The sequence below is a fragment of the Oryctolagus cuniculus genome, chromosome 17 (assembly GCF_964237555.1).
Source record: "Oryctolagus cuniculus chromosome 17, mOryCun1.1, whole genome shotgun sequence".
Lineage (NCBI taxonomy): Eukaryota > Metazoa > Chordata > Mammalia > Lagomorpha > Leporidae > Oryctolagus > Oryctolagus cuniculus.
The window spans coordinates 57,236,712-57,252,160 of record NC_091448.1 but is presented as its reverse complement, the minus strand read 5'-3'; the positions used below and the strand labels follow the sequence as shown (position 1 = coordinate 57,252,160).

The window sequence follows — 15,449 nt, the reverse complement described above, 5'->3', positions numbered from 1 at the left end:
GCTCCTCTTCCAGTCCAGCTCTCTGCTGTGGCCCAGGAAGGCAGTGGAGGATGGCCCAAGTGCTTGGGCCCTGCACCCCATGGGAGACCAGAAGAAGCACCTGGCAACTGGCTTCGGATCGGTGCAGCACACCGGCCGTAGTGGCCATTTTGGGGGTGAACCAACGGAAGGAAGACCTTTCTCTCTCTCTCTCTCTCTGCCTCTCTCACTGTCTAACTCTGCCTGTCAAATAAATAAATAAATAAATAGCTGAGAGCAGAGCTGCAGCGCCAAAGCACAGGCACATACCTCGCTGGGCAGTGTTTGCCATTCGAAAGGCAATCCTACCCTGGGCTGTACTGTCACAGGGATTGCTTTTGAGTTCCAGTTGAGCCACTGCCACATGGAAAAAGTATCTCACTTGAGCCTAAATTTCTCCTTCTACAAAATAGACAGAACTGGGGCCAGCACTGTGGCGCAGCGGGTTAACACCCTGGGCTGAAGCGCCAGCATCCCATATGGGTGGCGGTTTGAGACCTGGCTGCTCCACTTCCGATCCAGCTCTCTGCTATGGCCTGGGAAAGCAGTAGAAGATGACCCAAGTCCTTGAGCCCCTGCACCCACGTGGGAGACCTGGAAGAAGCTCCTGGCTCCTGGCTTTGGATCGGCGCAGTTCTTGCCGTTGCGGCCAATTGGGGAGTGAACCATCGGATGGAAGACCTCTCTCATTCTCTCTCTTTCTCTCTCTCTGCCTGTCCTCTCTCTGTGTAACTCTGACTTTCAAATAAATAAATAAATATTTTAAAAATTGCCTTTTGAAAGCCTGCTTATAGGGTAGACGGTGCATCAGTATGGATCATACATTGGCTGGAACCTGCTCCAGACTCAGCAAGCTTTAGCTATTTCTCTTTTGCTGTTGCCCAAACTGAAGTCAACCATCTTATAAAATAAAAGATCCACAAATGACACCTGTACTTCCTTTAACACTACTCCCATTCCAGGGCCAGCATTTTCTCTTCCAGGCATCTTGACTTCTTGCCGCTACACTCTGCTGCAGCTCTGAATTTTGAAACACGTTCTCCATCTCAACCTGGAGGCATGTGGTATGCTTGAGAAGAAGCGAGGCTGTTCACTAAAGCATGGAAAAACAGCACATCTGAGGCAGGCGTTGGACACTCTGGTCTCATCTCCGGGTGCTCAAGTTTGAGTTCCAGCTCTGCTGATTCCAGCTTCCAAGTAATACACACCCTGGGAGGCAGCACTCGATCGTTCAAGTACTTAGGTTCCTGCCACTCACGTGGGAGACCTGGATTGAGTTCCTAGCCCTTGACTCCAGTCTGGCCCAGCCCCAGCTGCTGTGGGCACTTGGAGAGTAAACCTGTGAATGAAAGGTCTCCCCCACTCTGTCTCTGTCACTCTTTCTCCATCTCTCTGCCTTTCAAATTAAAAAGAAAAAAATGAAATTAAGGGGCGCTGTGGCATACTGGGCTAAGCCTCTGCCTGTGGCACCGGCATCCCACATGGGCACCGGTTCGTGTCCTGGTTGCTCTTCATCCAATCCAGCTGCTTGCTAATGGCCTGGGAAAGCAATGGAAGATGGCCCAAGTGCTTGGGCCCCTGTATCCATATGGGAGACCTGGAGGAAGCTCCTGGCTCCTGGCTTCAGATTGGCCGTGTTCCGGTTGTTGTGGCCACATGGGGAGTGAACTAGTGGCTGGAAGATCTTTCTCTCTGTCTCTCCCTCTGTCTGTAGTTCTACCTCTCAAACAAATAAATAAAATGTTTTAAAAAATGAAAATATATAATTTTGTTAAAAGTAACAAGAACACTTCTTTACAATGTTTATAGCCTGGAAATAATTTCAAAGAGAATTTACAAATGCTAAAATCCATTCTCTTAAATACTGGAAAGCATGAAAAATTAATAATTTGCACCCTAAAGCAAAAGCATTAAGGAACATTTAAAAAAAAAAACCAGCAACATAAGAAGCAATTCAAATCATTATTGTATCTATGTATCTCTCTGGACTATAAGGCACACATTTTTAAAGATTTATTTATTTATTCATTTGGATTTTTTAATATTACTTAAAAGTTTCATGTTTTTATTTAGCTTGCTGACTCTGTGCTTGTGTCTTGAACACGTTCACAACTATTTTCTGCTCCTTAATAAGGAAAGCACGCTTGATCCTGTCTCGGACACATTTGGCAGACACGGACCCACCACAGGGCCCTCCCTGCTGACTTGTTTTTTCATTTTAGACAATCTCATCCAAACCTCAGGTCTCACAGCATGAACCCCACGAAGGCAGCCTGGGCACAGGCCACCTGCAGATCTGGGTGCCTTCCCAACCTTCTCAGTATAAAGGTACACAATTCTGGTACCAGGAGTTCGGGACGGTCTGGTTTTGTTGGAGGCTGTATTGTAGGATAGCCTACGGCAGCATGTCAAATGCTGGACCATCGTGCCCACCCATCTAATCACCTGAAGCTGCAGGTACCTATCCTCCTAAAACCTGAAATCTACAAGCCCGGACCTAAAACGTGGGCGTGATGACCTGAACATGTTCTGCGATTTCCGGTCTCAACCAGGGGAGACACAGCTCATTTTGGCCCCCAAACGCCGGGTTTCAAAGGCGGCAAAGCCTGGGGATGAGCTTCTGCGATTCACGACTTCAGTAGAGACACCAGGATCAAAGGGTTTCCTAAGCCAAAAGTAGAGAGGCTTGTTCATTATCAGCCTCCCTCCTGCGCCCTTACTCTTGGGTCAGCTCAAAGAACCCATCCCTTAGAGCACCGGTCTCCCACAGCTCCTGAGATGGTGGCAGATTGTAAAACACGTAACTCCAATGAGAGAAAAACAGCTACCAGACCTCAACAAGATTTATTTATTTAAAATGTAGAGTGGCAGAGAAAGAGAGAGAGAGAAGGTGAGAGAGAGAGAGAGATGCGGGGAAAATCTCCCATCTGCTGGTTCACTCCCCAAATAGCCACAACAGCCAGCGCTGGGCCAGACAAAAACCAGGAGCCAGGAACTCCCTCTGGGTCTCCCACATGGATGTCAGGGATTCAAGTACTTGAGCCATTATCTGCTACTTCCCAGGCACATTAGCAGGAAGCTGGGATTCAACCCAGGGCTTCAGCATGTGATACGGACATCACAAGAAGTGGCTTAACCTGCTGAGCCACAAACCACAAATATTTCTTGCTAGATTATTTTGGTATGGAGCTGTATTCATAGTATTTATAATGTTTGATAATGTTCTTCATTTCAGAGAATGTCACACCTTTCTAGGTCATTAAAATTTTATAATCTCGTTTAAATAGCACAGAATATCAAAATAATAGAAATCGACATGAACAGACACGAGTATGCATGCGTATGTGAATAAATTAATATGCAGATGCAAACTCTAAGCTAAATGCAAATATCTAATGTAAACATATGTAGTGAAATCTATACATATTACATAAAAATAGGCTTTTGTCTGTTTTTCAAAATAATTTTTCTTTGCATAAGGTTCATTTATTTATTTGAAAAGCAAGGAGACACAGAGAAAAAGAAACAGAAAGAAAAACTCCACTCACTTTTTTACTCACACAAATGCTTGCAGTAGCCAGGACTGGACTGGGAGCCAGGAACTCCACTGGAGATTTCCACGTGGGTGGCAGGGATCCAGCCCCTTGAGCCATCACCTGTTGCCTCCCAGAGTGCACGTTAGCTGGAAGCTGGCATCAGGAGCGGAGCCAGGACTTGAACACAGACACTCAAACATGGGATGCAAACATCTCAAGCAGCATCTTAACTGCTATACCAACGCTTGCTCCCCAGGCTTCTATCTTGAAATAATCAAGACCGCAGATCTCTTTTATAACTTCTGTCTTTGCCATTGTGATTAAAGTCCCACGCAAATTTCAAAACACGGAATGATTCAAAGGTATAATTTTAAGATTAGTTTAACAGCTGCTTTTAGCACCTGCCAGGTGAAAGACATCACAGGTGCTTCCAATTTGGCTAAGAAGCAGATGCTTCTGGAAGATGCTCCCAGCCCACTTGGAGAGGTATGGGGCAAATTCATTACAATGGGAGAGATTTGAAAGGTTATAATGACTATACCAGGTGCCAAATAACCAAAAAGAAAGAGATCATATTCTCTGATGGTAGAAGGGAAGATGCATGAATACTATTCCAGGGGAAAAGCATTTTCACCAGCCTGTGGTGGACGGGAGGAGAAGGAGTGGGGCTGAGGGAGAGCACAAGCAAAGCCACGGAGCACCTGGAGTCTCTGTGACGTTTTCAGCAATCACCTCTTGGTTCCAAACACTGACAAGACACATCTTCCCTAAGTGTGCAGTGCTGAGAAGCTGGCTGAGCAACAACCTATCATGGAATAAGACTGTAAGCAATTGTAACAAGTCCACCATTGAAGTTAATGAGAGTTGACTTTGGAGACGATAGCTTAGATAGATAGATAGATAAATAGATAGATAGATAGATAGATAGATAGATAGATGATAGATGATAGATAGATGATGATAGGATATAGATGAGATAGAGAGATGATGGACATGGATTAATAGATTTGGATAAATGATAGATTAGATAGATGATATATAGATGGGGTAGACTATGTAGAGAGATAATAGATGTCAACTATAGATGAAAAACAGGTGATATGTAGATGAGATGATAGAAAGATATAGAGATGACAGACATAGATTAATAGATATAGATGATAGACGTTAAATATATGTAGATAGAGATATAAAAATAAATAGAGATACAGTAGATCTTTTTGATAGCTTATCTTTGGAGTATATATGTGTTCTTTGGGATATATAATACACATCTCTTAATACGTATATGCATATATGTTTTGCTTAGGAAACAAGAGTTATGGCATAATATGAAGCCATGTCATCTCTTAGTAGAAGTTAGAGCAAGAAACTGTCTTGGCTGTGGAAGTGTTTACCCTGCCCCAACCCTAAGTAACTGGACTAAGATGTGCTTACTGGAATTCTTGAGCCATCGAGATGATAACTAAACTCCCTATTAGAGAGCCAATTTGTTGTGAGGGAAATTAAGCTATTATTGCCTCTTGAATGTCAGCTGGCAAGCTCCGTCTCTGGCTAATGCCTGTAATTACACAAGCAGCCTTCTGAGCACAACTTGCGGGGCAGCTGGCTATGGCATTTACAGTTGTTATAATAACGCAACAGCCCGCCAAGAAGCACAGCACAAGCACACCTCCACCCTGCAAGTGACCCGTTCATTAGCAGCTGTGCGGGGTTAACCGAGAGAGCACCGTGTACGGGGCGGCGTGTTATTAATGTAAACACCAGCCCTGGTAAATGGAGAATTGTATGCTGGGAGGAGCTCACCTATTCCCTGCCTGTGTTGCTCAAACAAATGGGAAAGCACACACTCAACAGAAAGAGCCTGTGAAATTCACGTGCCGCGGAGCAGAGAGCTGGTGTCTTTCCCCACAACCCCTTACCCCCACACCCCTGAATCCTAACCACGGAATTAATCTCTGGGCTTGGAGATTGAGGTTAAATGTGTCTGGTCCCCAGACTCCACTCTGTCTCCTGACTCCTAGGACTTTGCTCCTTCCATCCGATTAGTTTGTTTGTTTGCCCTAGAGCTGCTTTTTGTTTCCTGCGCTTGGAAAGCTGTTTGTATAATTTCACTATGACCAAGTCTCATGTTGAAAAGTAAAATGAGTTACTTAAGAGTTCCATCCATGCAACTGCTCCAAAACCCTGTTTATCTGCTTCTCTCCATCCCTCCCAAGTCAAATTCCAGGCTTCCCAGAGTTAAACATTTGAAGGTTGGTTTTCCCAGGTGGCATCCACAAAGGTGATAAACTCTTTGGCCAAGCAAACAAAACGCATAGAAATCCTGATGCCTACTCACATGCGTCTCACGTTTTCTTTGTTATATTTGTCTCATTGTAGCAGTACTTTCCTCTCTTCAACTTTCTTCCCAACAAAGTTCAACGCCTTTCTCTTTTCCTCGCACAACTTTTATCATTTATGATGTCACAAATTGAAGGGATATGAAATTTAGAATGTCTTTACTGTAAAAAATAAGTATCTCTATCCAATTGTTGCTAATAATTAAGGTTAATGGCAATATTTATTAGATTATAGCCAGGTACAGCATTGGACTGTACACTAATCTCATAGCCTCATAAGCACTCTATTATTACATCATTTCAAAGATGAGGGAAGTGGAGGGGCAGGAAACCCAGTACTTCCTCAGAACCTCTCAGTCAGTGGGAAGACTGAGCTATAGTTGGATGGATCACACCCAAAAACCCAAATACTTTTCAACGAAGTCAGCTAAGAGCTCTCTGCTCAGAGTCGTGGTCTCCTCACATATACAAAGGAGCTTCAAACAGTTCACAGAAACATGGAAAGGAAAGATAATATGTCTTTTCCAAGAATTTTTGAAGATCCTTCATCCAAAATGACCCATAAAGACTCCTTCAGGTCACAAAAATACCAGGATATTAAGAAATATAAAAGGGGCTGGTTCTGCAGCATAGTAGGTTAAGCCCCTGCCTGTGGCACCAGAATCCCACATGGGCGCCAGTTCGAGTCTCAGCTGCTCTGCTTCTGATCCAGCTCTGTGCTAATGGCCTGGGAAAGCAGTGGAGGATGGCCCAAGTGCTTGGTCCTCTGCACCCATGTAGGAGACCCAGAAGAAGCTCCTGGCTCCTGGCTTCTGATCAGCCAGGTGCAGCCTTTTGGGGAGTAAACCAGCCAATGGAAGACCTTTCTCTCTGTCTCTTCCTCTCTCTGTCTATAAATCTATCTCTCAAATAAATAAAATCATTAAAATATATGTATATGTATATGTGTGTATGTATATGTGTGCATGTGAATCCTTAAAAGGTTCTTATCTCTATATAAATCAGAAAATCAGGATGATTTTAAATGAATGCTTGTCATATTTGTTGGTTTCTCTGGTTGTTATTTACATGGTCTTTTTATTTATAAAGTCATTGAAAGGTTTTCAGTTCAAGGAGGTAGTTTTGTTACTACATTTTCTTCCTCTTCCTTCTCAAAGTCCAAAAATATGTCTGTGTCATCATACAAGAAAATAAACTCACCAGGGTGCAAAGTGTGTTTTTGGAGGTCAGAGGCCAATAGCAAAGGGCCAAGGGATGAAGCAGAGCAGAGAAGTCAGCATCCTGGCAGGAGAAAGCTTCAGGTAAGGAGGAGCCTACCTGCCAATGGATCCGTGAGGGGCTCCTGGTGTGGAGGTGGTAGGTACAGAGGAAAACTGTTGCAAGATTAAACAGTGAAGGGAGATGCCACTTGTCCCATGTTCAACCTGAATGTGGGGAGCTTCTTTTTACCCAAAGTGAAAAATGCAAAAGCCTGGCGTCTACATATAAAAAATTTCCCAGAAAGAGCTTGCAATGATGGGTGCTCTTGATACAGAGTAAAGCTCTTTAAAAAAAAATTAAGTGTTTGAAAGGCAAGTGACAGAAAGAAAGTGGGAAAGAGAGAGAGATTTTCCATTTAATGGTTCACTCCCCAAATGTCTGCAATAGCCAGGACTGAGCCAGGCTGAATCTAGGAGCCGGGAACTCCATCTGGGTCTCCCATGTGGGTAGTAAGGGCACTTGGGCCATCTTCTGTTGCTTTGCTGGGCGCATTAGCAGGAAGCATCAGAAGAAGAGTGGCTGGGGCTCAAACCAGCACTCTGATTTGGGGTACTAGTGTCGCAAGCAGTGACTTAACCCACTGTCCACAACACTGCCCCCAGAATTAAACCCATTCTGATTCTGCATTTGAATGGCCTCAATTTCACAGAAGTCAATGTCTTGAGTGGAAATCAGCCTTCCCATCCCCCAAAGCCTGGTGGCAAAACAGACCTACCTGCAACAGTGCACAGAAACCTCCCATCCACCCCAAATGAACTTCGGGGTGATTCTTCATCTTCATACACACATGGACAACCAAGAATGATCATATACATGATAAAAAAAAATCAGCAGCAAGGGAGAAAGAAAGACAACAGAAATAATAGCCAAGCAATCAGGTGAATAAAATGATAATAATAATGTTATTATTATAATTCTTAGTCTTGGTAGAAAATATAGGATGCTGATAAATGAAAAAAAAATCCAGACCACAAAAAAAGAGTAATTAAAAATTTAAAGTAAGATATCTAAAATTTTTATAAAGCTAAAAGATTGCTAAAAATATCAGGAGAATGGCTGGAAGATGGAGAAATGTACCTCTCCTAAAACAGGCATTGAAATGATAGAGGTAGACAAAGCAAAGTAAACAGGTCAGACGAGTGCCAGGAAGTTCACCATCTCCTGAAAGAAAGAACGAGAAATTAGATCAGAGAATAGTGAGAAAAATTGTTAAATATGTGATGAAAGAAAACTCAGATGAAAAAAATCACAAAACCCTCCCAATGAAAAGGCTATCGTGTGACGATTAAGATAAATGACAGAAGACCACATCTAAAAGATTGTCACGAAACTTAAGAACAGCATGGATTTAACAAAATAAATAAAGTCTGAAAGTTTCCAGAGGAGAGAGCAAGAAAAGAAATCATATCCCCCACAAAGGAACAACAACAAGATTTCTCATGAAGACCACTGGCTATTAAAAGACACTGAACTCAGAGCTTTGAGGGTGATTTTCAAAATGACTTTAGATTTTAGAACACATGAAGATGCATAGAACCAATGAAAACATTGTATAGAGAGTTGTTATGAGGCTGGTATTTGTTGTCTTTTATTGTTAATCCCTTACCATCTTAACACTAGCATGGAACATTTGTTCCAACAGATGATCCAATATTGATGCTCGCTTATCTGGATTTCCTTAGTTGATCTTTTTTCTCTTCTAGGACTTATCCACAACACAAAGACATCGCGTGTTGGGGTTGTGTCTCTTGTGTTGCGGTTGTGGTTGTGTTTACTTGTGTCTCCATTGGCACCTTTGGGCTCATAGAGTCTCTCAAACTTTCCTCACTTTCAGTATCTTGAGGTTTTTTTTTTGAAAACTTCTATTTAATAAATATAAATTTCTAAAGAACAACTTTTGGATTATAGTGCTTTTTCCCCCATAACCTCCCTCCTACTCGCAAACCATCCCACCTCTACTCCCTCTCCCATGCCATTCTTCATTAAGATTCATTTTTAATTATCTTTATATACAGAAGATCAACTTAGTATATACTAAGTAAAGATCTCTTGAGGGTTTTGAGGACAACTGGTCAGTTATCTTATACAATATCTCTGTATTAAGATGTGTCTAATATTTCTTCTCATGATTAGACTAAGGTTATGGGTTTTGGAGAGGAAGGGCCCAGAAGTAAAGACATGGCATTCTCATCACATCACATGAAGCAGAAATGCCAACAATATGATTTTTCACTGTTGCAGTTGACCTTGATCACCTGGCTGGTGTATTGTTTGTCAAGTGTCCCTCTGTGTTCCCTCTTTCCATGCTGAGCTGTGTTCACACTTAAGGATGGGGGATGTATGATCTACCTCTATGAAAAAAGAGCTTCTGCATTAATTATCTGGATCATTTCTTCAATGCCGGTTTTATCTTCTCCATCATTAATCAATCATTTCTTTCTATCAGTATGGACTATGGATATTTATGTTATACTTGGAGTTATAATCCCACTTTATTTGTTTTGTTGTTCAAATTCTGCCAGCTTTGGCTACAGAAGCTCTTTGAGTTTCCTCTTGTGTAGTTTTGTCATAAACCCATCAAAATGTGTTGATTGTGATTTTGTTTTATTTCTGTTTTTGTCTTTTGAGCCCTTTCTTACTTTCTATCACTATAAGATGTTCCAGATTCTTCTTTTGTATTTTCTGCCCTCGCCCTAGAATCAGCCATTTTTCCCAAGGATCCTTGCCTCTTTTATTGGAAATGTTATTAGAAACCAGGATCTGAGATTTAGATGGGTTGATCGCTACTGGGGTGTTATTACTTCTAGGCTTACTGAGCAGACAGCATACATCTATAAATTTTTCTAGGAACAGGCATTAGGCACTGTGGTGAAGATGCCACTTGGGGTGCTCTCTGTTTATAAAAGTGCCTGGGTTCAAGTCAAATTTCAAGCTCCTCTTGAAAGTACCCTGGGAGTCAACAGGTGGTGACTCAAGGACTGAGGTCCCTTATATCCACATAGGAGATAGAAATAGAGTTCCTGGGTCCTGGCTTTGGTCTGGTGCAGCCCCAAGTACTGCTGGGCATTTGGGAAGTGAACCAGCCGATGAGAGGTCTCTGCCTCTCTGCCCCTCTCTGTGCCTCTCTGCCTTTCAAATTAAATACATACATAAATACAATTTTTTTTTTTGACAGGCAGAGTGGACAGTGAGAGAGAGAAACAGAGAGAAAGGTCTTCCTTTTGCCGTTGGTTCACCCTCCAATGGCCGCCGTGGCCAGCACACCGCGCTGATCCGATGGCAGGAGCCAGGTGCTTCTCCTGGTCTCCCATGGGGTGCAGGGCCCAAGTACCTGGGCCATCCTCCACTGCACTCCCTGGCCACAGCATAGAGCTGGCCTGGAAGAGGGACAACCAGGACAGAATCCGGCGCCCCGACCGGGACTAGAACCCGGTGTGCCGGTGCTGCAAGGTGGAGGGTTAGTCTAGTGAGCCACGCCGCCAGCCAATAAATACAAATTTTAAAATATTTCTGAATTTTACCATCTGGGTCTGTATTAAGCTAACGTGAATCTACACTGGTCTCTCCAATTATAATTCACCACCACTTGGATTAAGTTAGCATCTCCCCTTCCTTATCTGTAAACTACCACTTCCACAGTGAGAAACTTTGCTCACAATCTCTGCAACTTCTGCCATTTGGTTATCTAACTGTTTACTTCCAGCACACAAATACACAGTATCAGAGCTGTTCACTCACACACCTATGGGGAACAACTTCATCAACTAGACTCTACTACTACATGCCGTTCCTAGACAATCTACATACTTCTAAGCTACTAGGGTAAGCACCTTTGCCTCTTATACGCTCTGCCAAGGATGGTTCCTTTTTAAAAGGCAAGCATGAAACTCCCTCCTGTGACACAGGTGGCAATTTTACCTGCTACACCTCAATGCTGGGCCCTGTGTTTAGTTTTCTGAGGTTTGCATATGATATGCCTTGGTATAGATTTTGATATATAGCCTACCTGATGTTTTCCAAGATCTGTGGTTTTGATGTGTGCCATTAGCTGTAGAAAATTCTCACCTATTATTAATTATGTACACATTTTTGCTTTGTTTTCTCTTATTTCTTTTGACATTCCAGTAATGTGTATTTTAGAACTTGGAAATTGTCCTATAGATGTTACAATTTTTTTCTATTCGTTTTTAAATTTTTCTTCACATTTCAGTTTAGGAACCTGATGACTTAGAAAGATGATAATGACTTATTCTCAATCTCATTCATTTTTTTCCTGGCCACATCCAGTCTACTGATAAGCCCGTCAAAGATATTCTTCATTTCTGTTACTGTATCTTTATTTCTAGCATTTTGTTTTGTTTCTTACATGTTTTCATCTTTTTCTGACTTGATTAATCTGGTCTTGCATTTTCCAACGTTTCCCTTGGAGCTCCTAACATAACTATTTTAAATTCTCAGTGTAATTCCATAATGTGTCAGAGGAGGATCTGGTTCTGATGCTTCCTCTATCTTCAGTGTGCTGTTTTTCGCCTTTTACAGTGTTGCAAATTCCTTGATGAAAGCCAGGCATGCTGTTTTGGGTAAGATGAACTGAGGTAAAAAGCTTTAATGTGAGATTTTATGTTAATCTGGCCAAAAGTTAGGCTATGTTAGTCATAGATATGGGTGCCAGAGGCTTCAGATTCTTCTGCTGTCTTTGCTTTTCTCTTCTCTGTTTCATTCGGGCTTCCTGTACAACTCCTACTTAAATAGTTGAGTACCTTGCAGCTCTTCTAGGTCTGATGTGCTGTTTCCATACCGCAGCCCTGCTGATGTGGGGTTAAGGTGTAGGGCAGAGTGGGAGCGTTCTAGAATCTTACGATAGAATCTCAACCTTTCAGGGGCCTTTGTTCCTTTGCTGTGACTCACAAATGTCTCTCAACATTCTCTCCTTCCCCTTCTGTGAGACTTGGGCAAAGGTCTGGCAAAGTCCCTCCCCTTAAAAACAGACCTTCATTGTAGAGAATTCTCTAGAAACCTTTAGATTACTTCCCCTTCTCCCAAAGCCACCAGGAGATATTTTCTGCTTCTTCACATGAAAACTTGGAGGGGAGCCCAGAAGTGAAACCCATGATTGCGAAGCTCCTAGGAGATACTTTTACACTATTCCATACTCAGTTTCCAGAAATTCATCAAAATTCTCATGTGTTCCTACCAGCCGAAGGTTCTAGTAGCTTTTGCTCCATATAGGATGATCATATAGTGACTCTCTGGATTTGCTGGTCTCTTGAGATTTAGGTAGTGATCCTTCTCCTAAAACCTCACTTCTCTAACAGGCCTACAAAAAGTCGCGGATTTTTAATGTGTTCAGCATTTTTCTTTTTGAAAGGACAAGAACAATGATGGGTCCCAAGGTCTTCAGACAATGGAGATGAAACCAGAAGTTCAGGTTATTTATTGAAACCTATGACTAACACCCAAGCAAACCAGCAGTCAAGGTTGAAAGAAAAAAAAAAAGAGAGACATTTTTAGACATGAATAAACATAGATATGAACAACAATTGAGATGTTCTTTAATGAAATTATGGGAAGCCATCAACTCCAGGAAAATAATCGCCTCACCCTTGCAAGCAGAGGGTGGAGAGTTGGCATGGCAGGTGGCGAGGCCCCCAGTCTGTGGTGGAACAGAAGGTTCAAGGTCGCCAGGGAGTGGTGGTAAAGGAAGTAGATTGCATTCAGATAGTACAGGTGGGCTAGATAATTTGAGAACATGGTAAAGACACACCGATTTCTTGTCAATGAGGGAGAAGAGAGGCAATTAGAGACCCCGCACAGGGCTGGGAACTCCATGAGAAAGTCACGGTTGGCTTCCAAGTCCAGCCTGATCCGAATAACTCCCCAGTAACAAAATATCCAAAGCTGATCATTTTATGTGGCTGAACTGGCAAGAAAATAAGGAAAATCCTTGGAGGCCAATTACACAACTATTTTACCAATCCAGCCAAGTGAGCCCTGAAGATGCTGACTGCCCAAGGGCGGCTGCATTACTCGGTTACCAAATCTCCCCTTTTAGCTACTACAGGGAAAGGAGATTGAGTCTAGATATATGTCTCCTTCCTCAGAAAAATCCTATACCCTACAAAGGAAGGAGTTGGATACAACACTTCATGCGGATCTGAAAACACTCAGTGAAACAGAGAATCTGGGAAACAATATGGAAATTCACCTTACAAAGGAAGGAACGAAAGACAATTTCCTACCATTATCTTGTTTGAGGTAAATGGAGAAAAAAAATCTTCCCTTCACAAGTGCAGCTGTGAGCTGGCTCTTTGTGGATGAGAGGTCTGAACTCATTCTGTGAACATGTTCTAAAACAAGCTAAGTCAACAGGAACACCGAGTAGTTAGTCCAAAGTAACTCCAGGAATATACAATACCTCCAGGCAGGATCAAAGATAATCTTTTCAAGGAAATTACCCTTACTCTAGATCTCAAAAAAATTCCAACTGTCCTACTGATACATTTCCAACGAATACAAGCTCAAAATAAAAACAGACCGAAAAACAATGATGAAACATATTTTTTAAAAAGTCATAAGTGAAAATAAACCAATATAACAAGGAGTAGAAGATCCAAAAATAAGAGGCTGTTTTTATTACATACAAAACATAAGAAATGATATTTTAAAAGGATTGTAGAAATAAGATTTAAAAACCTATTCATAAGAAATAAAAGACTAGTAAAAGTGATCAGAGAAGGATTAAAAAGAACCAGATAGGCCGGCGCCGCGGCTCACTAGGCTAATCCTCCGCCTAGCGGCGCTGGCACACCGGGTTCTAGTCCCGGTTGGGGTGCCAGATTCTGTCCCGGTTGCCCCTCTTCCAGGCCAGCTCTCTGCTGTGGCCAGGGAGTGCAGTGGAGGATGGCCCAGGTGCTTGGGCCCTGCACCCCATGGGAGACCAGGAAAAGCACCTGGCTCCTGGCTCCTGCCATCGGATCAGCGTGGTGCGCCGGCCGCAGCGCGCCGGCTGTGGCGGCCATTGGAGGGTGAACCAATCGGCAAAGGAAGACCTTTCTCTCTGTCTCTCTCTCTCACTGTCCACTCTGCCTGTCAAAAAAAAAAAAAAAAAAAAAAAAAGAACCAGATAGAACCTCACAGAAGTTGGGGGGGGGGGGGGGGGGCCCTACCTTCATTCGTTATCTGAATGTAAACTGAGAGCGTTGTCCCTCTAAAGATCTGTAAACTTTGGGCTCAGGAATTTTTGCCATGAAACACGCCAAGTTCAGTGTAATGAGAGGGCTTGGTGGTAGCAATGGAAACAGTTGAGTGAGACACCCTGGCCAGCACATTCAGAGAGGGAGGGCTTGTTTCCAGCCAAGCCTTCATGGATCTGCCAGGACCATCAGCCTGGTTTTCAGAAATTGTAGGGCTCTTTTGGCTGAGGCAAAAAGACAAATCCTTGGTCCAGCTCCAACGCTCCACTGATGTATGGTACCGCTGCCGTCCCAGCCCTGTGGCTTCCACCATCACCACCCAGGTTGCTCCCTAGACCCACATGGTTGACTCAATTATCACAGTGGCCACTCGAGTTAGATTAAATCCATAAATATTATCTCCTAGTCATGTTTCAAGACTCAACGTTATCACTTCTTCCAGTTACCCACGCCAGAAATACGGGCGTCTTCCTCCCCTTCCACTTTCTTTACACCTTTCAAAATATAAGTCACCTAAATGCCATCAATTATATCCCTCCTCAATGAAGACATGCACAGATCAAATGTGCCTTTCTTCTTCATTCCCACTGACATCTTAGAGTGTCACCCCACTGAGGTCTCTGTGCCTCCAGCAGGATGCCCACATTCCATTTTAGTCCTGCCTATCTGCCAGTGGATAAGTTTCAAAATTCCTCTCTTGTACCAGCCCCTGCTGAGGCTTGGAAAGAGCCCCTTTGGTATGTTCCTATGGCTGGGCGTTTTGTGAAATTTGCAAAGGTATGATGCTTTCCCTGTAGGTGATAGAGACTTCTTCTTCCTTTCCAATTTCCCCTCGCTCACACTTCCCATGTACCAGGTGGCACTAGCTAGCTAAGGGAACGTTGGACAGGGAGTACAATTGTTTGTACGCACATGGTTGTCACCTCCATGTGGAGTCATGGTTTGTAGTTCTCATGTAGAAAATATTTCCAGGAATATTTTTATTGTCTACAGTGCCCATGCTCCTATCCTGATGGCATGAAGCCATAAGGAGAAATGAAACCATTAGCTCTATCAATTCAAAGATTGAGATTAGTAACTGCATGAAATGCTATCCCTAT

At 42.9% G+C, this 15,449-nt stretch overlaps 1 pseudogene; it reads right to left on the bottom strand.

The window, feature by feature from the left end:
• Window positions 1-2,083: 2,083 nt before the first annotated feature.
• LOC100358031 (large ribosomal subunit protein eL34-like) lies at window positions 2,084-2,442 on the bottom strand (annotated as a pseudogene).
• Between the last annotated feature and the right edge of the window lie 13,007 nt (window positions 2,443-15,449).